The sequence below is a fragment of the Gymnodraco acuticeps genome, unplaced genomic scaffold (assembly GCF_902827175.1).
Source record: "Gymnodraco acuticeps unplaced genomic scaffold, fGymAcu1.1, whole genome shotgun sequence".
In the NCBI taxonomy this organism is placed as follows: domain Eukaryota; kingdom Metazoa; phylum Chordata; class Actinopteri; order Perciformes; family Bathydraconidae; genus Gymnodraco; species Gymnodraco acuticeps.
The window spans coordinates 4,046,758-4,053,932 of record NW_022992351.1 but is presented as its reverse complement, the minus strand read 5'-3'; positions in this window follow the sequence as shown (position 1 = coordinate 4,053,932).

The window sequence follows — 7,175 nt, the reverse complement described above, 5'->3', positions numbered from 1 at the left end:
GGTGCTGTTGCTACCCTGAGACAGGCAGGCTTTATGAAGCCACCACAGCAAGTATGACAGGCCAGGGTCGAGCCCGGGTTACCAGAGTGATGGAGACTGTGAAGGCTGCTGAGGGGAAGCATATTAGGTCAGTCAGCTAATGATACCAGCATTTGATCCTGAAATCACGTCCGTGGTGCTCCTGATGAAATTACATTACACACAGACGATACACACTGGAATCTGTACAGTTAACAGAGTGTATGACCTGCAGAGAGCGAATTAAGTTAAATGTCTTAGTGACTGAAGAAAATATCTCACTAGTACACTATTGAAATATTTGTTCCTTTAAATAATAATTGTGAATAAAAAGTCTACTTCTTATTCGGCATTAAACATAGTTGCTTAGAGTAAGAAAAAACAGCATTTTAGTCAATGGAAAATGTAAACAAATCCTAAAATGGGTACACAATTGAATAGTTTCTTTGTAAGGGAAAAACATTATGAATTTATGTATGTATCAACTACGTTTTTAAGTCGGAATGAAGACCTTTCAGTTAAACATTTAAAGGTTTCAGCTTCTTGCTGTCCCTGCTCTTTGTACTACACTTACTTTTGGCTGGACATCAAATAAATGTGAAGACACCTTGGGCTCTATGAAATTGTAATGGCTATTTTTCAACACATTAAGGCTAAATGTTTAATCAATAATTTAAATAATCATTACTTACAGCACTAATGAGAATAAGTAGGTGTATAAAATAATGTGAGGCCTGTCGATAATGAGATCATCAGACACAGATTTCAGCACAGCAGAGACAAAAAGGAAGAAGACACACACAGGGTACTTGCAGGCTAACACTAATATAATCATTCATGTTAAAGTCACTGTCAGGAATTGATGGTATGGAGCAGACAATCTCCTCTACGAAAAAATGGTTTGAGTGTTTATCAGTGCAAATGTTAATAATTGTTAAATATGTTAAGCTCTGGAGTGAGCATGCAGTGTAGAACAGGGTTACAGGGGTTTAGTTAAAGAAGAAGTAAACAGTCACATAAACCCTGTTAGTTGTCTTATATGCATCATTTGTTGGCAGAAGTTCTGTTTACATTAATTAACCTGTGAAGCAGCACATCCTGTTCTTAACACTTCAGCTGCAGTGTGTATACAGGTGACCTCCAAACAAAGTTAGGCCATTATCCTATAACTCATTAACCAAGAACACAATGAGAAGAGAGATTTTCTGTTTCCCACTTCCTTATAACATGAACCGTACTGAATGGCTTGTTTTAGCAGTTTATGGAACAATCCTTATATTTAACAGTATCCCACTAAAATAAAAGTACATTATGTTCACCAAAGCTTGTCAATCAAACTACAATATTGGAGTGTCACTACTAACTTCACAAACAGACTCTAAGATCTAAATATCTTTCAGAGGTTTCATTTGCTATTTGGTGTTTTCTGAGATATTCCTGGAGACACAATGTGCTTTAATCATTTCCAGCTGTGATCAGTTCCTCCATTTCCTGTGTTGAATGCGTTGTTGGACAACAATGTCTATTAACAGCACTCTAAAAAGCATTTTTTTCATGCTTTGCACACTGATGCTCGAGTATACCTATTATTCCGAATGAGACAACAAAATCAAACCTTGCTTGGATAATTATGTAATATTCTAGCCCATCAGCTGCAATAGTATAACAAGTATTGTTTACAGCAGTGCAGAGCAGAAGAGCGAAGGCTTTTATGGGTTAATAAGCTGCCTGACTGCAAAGGGTGCAATGGATGATATAGCAGCAAAATACACATGTTACTCAAAAAAAAAAGCTCACCTATTATGCAAAATCCACTTGTTCATGTATTTTAAGTGATTCTGATAGTTTCAGGAAAAAAGATTTGCTCACTTTTTGTCCTGATCCATTTATATAAAAACCTGTCTGAAAATGAGCTGATCAGATTTTGGCCACTTTATGATGTCATAACGATTTTTTTGGCTTGTGCAACCATTAGCCAATAAACAACCAAGGTAACCCGCCCCCCCCCCTGTTTTTCAGTTATAAAAGGTTATGAAACCCTCATGACTATAGAGGGGTAAACCACATGGCAGTATGCAGACTGTTTCTTTAATCCCTTTCCCTCTCTTTTCCATAAAGCAGAGAAGTAAATCAGGAGACAGCTTGAAGTCGTATTTTAATCTGCAAAATAAATTTGACCTGTCAGAAGAACCTACATCCCTCCACTGTCCCAATACTTTGGGATGACAGCAGAGGACATTTCTGTGGACTACAGCCCCAGCAGTCCACTTTTTTCTTCATATTTTCCAGCGGGTGAACGCTGAATTGAAAGGTTGTGCTGTGAGGAAACTGAAATGTCAGGTCTGTGTGTCTCTGACGGTGCACAGACGCTGCAGAAAGAAACATGAACGAGGACAGTTGGAAGGGCAACAGTGAGGGCTCAGTGTGCTGCAGCCGTCCCACTGAACGTTAAGTCTCTGCCAGCTGCATGTTTTATGACAACACATTAAAGAGGAGCCTGGAAGTCTAGCGTGTGAGCCTTGCATTGTCCTTCTTCTGCCAGCGTGGAACCCAACCTGGCACGCTTTCTTGAACAAAGAGTTCCTCTGCAGGCTACAGGCTGTTCCCCTGAAATATAACTCAGGACAATAGAAACAGAAGGGAGAATGAGGGTGGGAGAACTAGAGGCAGTGTGTGTGTGAAGTTTGCAGTAGGCGTCGGCAAAGGCCTCCTAAGGGTGTGTGTGTGTGTGTTGGGAGTGGGTGAGGAATGCTTGGGTCGGGCCAGTGGCCGCACTGGGTTGATCCACTGGTGCAGACAAGGGGGAATCCAGATCGTCTATGACAGGAATGTGAGAACAGGATATCATTAGACGCAAGGGAGCTGCAGCCCAGGCCTCAAACACACAGCAGGCAGCAACTCAAACAGACATACAGAGATAAACACACACATACTGGAAAAGTCATACAGCACAATTGATGCCTGAACTGAACATTAAGGTGAATAAAAATGGCAGCCAACTTTAGGTCATGAAATATTATGCTGTGGTATGCAGAGCTGTAGTTTAGCCCCTTCTTCTGTTTCAGAAATATTTGTATTGGTGCCCAACCAAGATGTATTGTGGTGCTACTTATGGTGACTCTGGTCTCAGGGAGTTCTACAATGAAGAAAGTTCCCTGTTAGGCCCCAAGCCTGTTTTTCAGGTTTCAGGCTCGAAAATGACATTCCCAGAACAAATGACCATATCTTCCCTTCTAAAAGGGTTAAATTCATAATCTTTTTTCTCAAAGTAATGATAAACCTGTGAGTTGGATGTAGAAAAGTCAGAATCAATATAGATGTTTTTTATTTTAAAGAAAATTCAGATTGAACATGGTAAAAAACTGTAAATTATAGTGTCCGTCCAAAAAATATTTTGTACTTATAGTCTGAAAACTAACCTTGGATGATGGGTTAGTAGACTAAAAGCTTTAGGAATCCAAAGTACAACATATAATAAGTACCCTGTATCAAAATTGATGCAAAACAAGTGATATTTGACTTTTTTAGACAGATTTATCAAAAAAGCCCTCTTCTGGGGCCATTTGGGTGGATTTTCCATATCTCTGGCCCCCTTTGTTTGATTTTGACATGTGACATCTCTGTCTGACCGTTAGAGCCAATAGAATCCAAGGGAAATCGTCCCGCACACACTCATGTTAAAAAAAAGGTGTCGTCTCTGCGCATGCTAGCTTGCTCTGATATCAAGCAACGGAAAAGCTGTTTTATTGTTTATGGATTATCAGAACATTTCAAAGGGGACGCAGTCACATTGGATTAACCTATGGATTAACTACACTATCGTTTTTATGCCATTGAAGACCAGTTTAGACCAGACAAAGGTAAGCCATGTTAGCGTTGTGGGCTACCTAGCGCCACTTGTTTTGATGTACGTTTTTGTTGATAACGTTTGTATCTTTCAGTGTTGAGGTGGGCACCGTTAGATTCTGTCTCTCCTTGCGATCATAAACGTTGTGTTGGATGTGCACCTAGGATAAGTAATAAGGGAGCTAAGAGTGATTATCGGTGCAGTAATAGGTTAGCATTTTTCGCTCAGGGGTCATTTAGATGCTTCTTATGAGACTTGTGTTTTGTTTTGGTAAATATGGTTTATATCGTCAGTTAGCTGATATTATTCCCGTTAATCTGGTACAACACATTCATAGGTTCTTAAATATTAAGATCCCCTGAGACACAGTGTCGTGGAAAAAATAAACTAAAGTACCCGCCGGCGAGGACCTTGGGGTTTAACCATAGGGCTTAACACTAGTTGTAGCCTATAAAGTATGTTTGTGGCTTCTGAGGGAGCTGTGTGAAATCGTATGAATTGCCTCAAGCAATGTCACTGCATCAGTGGTGCTGAAACCTTTTAAAATGAAAATAAATTGTCGGTGTGGTCTCAGCAGGCTCCTTATCTCTGCTTGAGGCTAGCAGCTACATTAGCCTCTACTAGCATAACACACTCAAATGTAACGTCTCAACCTCAACCATAGACCGTATATAAAGGTCTCAACCGGATGAGCAGATTAGCGTATGGGCCAAACGGTGGTACTACATTACGGTCTACTTCGTGACGTCACAATCAAGTTTCAAACTGATATTTTTAGTAACTATTTATATTTAAACATTGTAGCTTTTATTTATTAAATAATCTTTAAAAATGTATTTCAACATTCTGGTAAAGTGCATTTAAGTGATGACCCTGATTATATCTCTGCTTTATCACTGCTTTTATGGATGTGTTCTTATTTATTATTTATGTAGCCTACTGCAGTAAGAGATGCCAACTGAATTTCGTTACACTGATGTGTGATGACAATAAAGATATTCTATTCTTCTATTCTTCTTCTTCTATTTCAACTACAATTCATACTGTTACTGCTACTGTTCTTTTTGAAAATACTTAATTTGCAATATCTTTTTGGGCCTTAAATCAATATACGTTACTAATGTAATTTTAAGTTTGCACATCTTTATTTATAATTGTTTCCAAATGTACATGTTTTCAGTTCAGACTTTAACGCATACTGTCCACCTGAGTGGACATATAACACGTTTTTTTTCTAAATTTGAAAAAAATAGATAAAAATATACTAAAGTTAAAATCTTGTTTTTCATGCCCCAAGAGCAATAAAAACACTTGGTAAAAAAATCCAGAGTGAGGCTTTCATAATTCATGCATGAAAGGGTTAGTTAATTATTTTAGATTACATTTATTATGAAAAGTAGCTACATTTAAGAGTATACATCTGCAGTGGAAGAAGTCTTCAGAATGTGTATTTAAGTAAAAGCAATACTTAACAAAAAAAACATGTGTTTTCTGTTATACTGAGATCATGAAAACATTTCCTGCCTGATCACATCATTAAAATGTGCCAAAAGGCTCAACAGCCTCTCCGGTTTCCAGTTACCAAAGTTTACTCTGAAATCACTTGTTACTGTATAGACTGGAAGAATGAACTCTGGTGGAGATGATCACAGCTTGGGGGAGGAAGAGATGGCCAGACAATATGTGGGGTCTTAAATTAAAATCTAAATAAAATGTCTGTCTTTCATGAAGCAGAAGGTTTATTTGCAAGGCAGCTTTGTTTTTTACTCTGACTTTACAGGCAGAGTTATTTAAAGCAGCCTGCAACATGACAATCTAAGTATTTTACCATAAAGCAGACTTTAAAAGTGTATCCTCCCAGGTGCAGTTATCATTCCAGTGTTTTATGGGAAAACCTTGCTTGACCTTTCTTTGGAAAACGAATGTTTCATTGATATACATAAAGAGATGTTTGAAATGCAGGGGCGAACCTCGTTTTAAATAAATGCATGAATGCATGTTTGAAACAAGCTTTTGAATTTGAGATCCTACGAGTAAATACCTGTATTTGCATGCATCAAATTCCAACAGCAGGGCTCAATTTATTGAGTGGAGGTTTTTACCACAGGTTGCTTGTCAAATCACTGAATATCAGTTCACAACTGAAGAGCAAACATGAAAGCATTGATTTTAATTCAGCAACAAACACATTAAACAGTGGGATGGTGTCTGGTAAAATAGCACACATGAAACATCTAGTATCCTATTTAATTCTGACTTTGAATGAGGAATAACACCAAGCAGATTTGCTTCCTGTGTCAGCACAGCTCATTTTCAGATAAACAGGGCAGCCGCTGAGCTACCCGCTGAAGGAGCGCAGCTACCTTCCGACTGAACGCACTAACAGCATGTAGGCTCCTCTGCAACTGGGCATCACTCTGCAGCCGCCGGCCCAGCGGAGCGAGAGGAGAGGCAGGACGATGGAGGGGATGAGGAGGCTCCGTGTCCGAGATCTGCTGCAGCATATACAATAACACAGCGAGAACAGGACAAGACATATTGCTATTCAGACAGAAAGAGCAGATTCTTTGAGAAGATGTATCCCCTTGTGCCTGCCTGAGGGGTACACACAGTATTATGAGAAGGATTTGAGTTGACACAAGTCACAGTCGCTTCGTCGCTGCTGTGGAGGAGGAGGGGATATGAATAATTCAACCAGCCGCCGCTGCTCGGCTCTGACGTCTTGTTGTGTCTTATGGGGAGGTGAGCTGGCGACAACAAGGAGCACCTCCTCACAAGGCGGCCGTCACATGACAGCCCCAGGATAGAGCATCCAAGGAACCTCAATTTTACCGAGGACAGGGCATCATTTCAGAGAGCAGCAGTAGAATAATAGCTCGCTCTCAAACTGACAGCCATCGCTGCGGCACACCATCACAGATTGCTGGTCTATCACTCCCCACATACACAGGATGAAATGACAGCCCTGCCCCGCTGATAGCAAGGCATCTCATCCTGAGCAAGTGCTCCTTCTGGCTCAGCCTGGCTTTGATGTTATTATACCATAGCAGAGCAATATTCAGCTCTCAGATTTACTACCTGCTGCTGGGGTGATCTCCTAAAGCTGTGTTTGTTTGTGTCGCTGAGAAAATGAAAGGCTGGGGAAAAAATAAGAAACGGGAATGCTTGATCTATTCTGTAACATGTTTCTCCCGTCAAGCAAAAACTCTATTATTCAAGAGCAAATGTAGGACATGAGTATTATCAAGACAGACCCAGCATCAGTCCCTCTGCTCAGCTGGAGAATCACATTTCACAAATGAAAAACAAA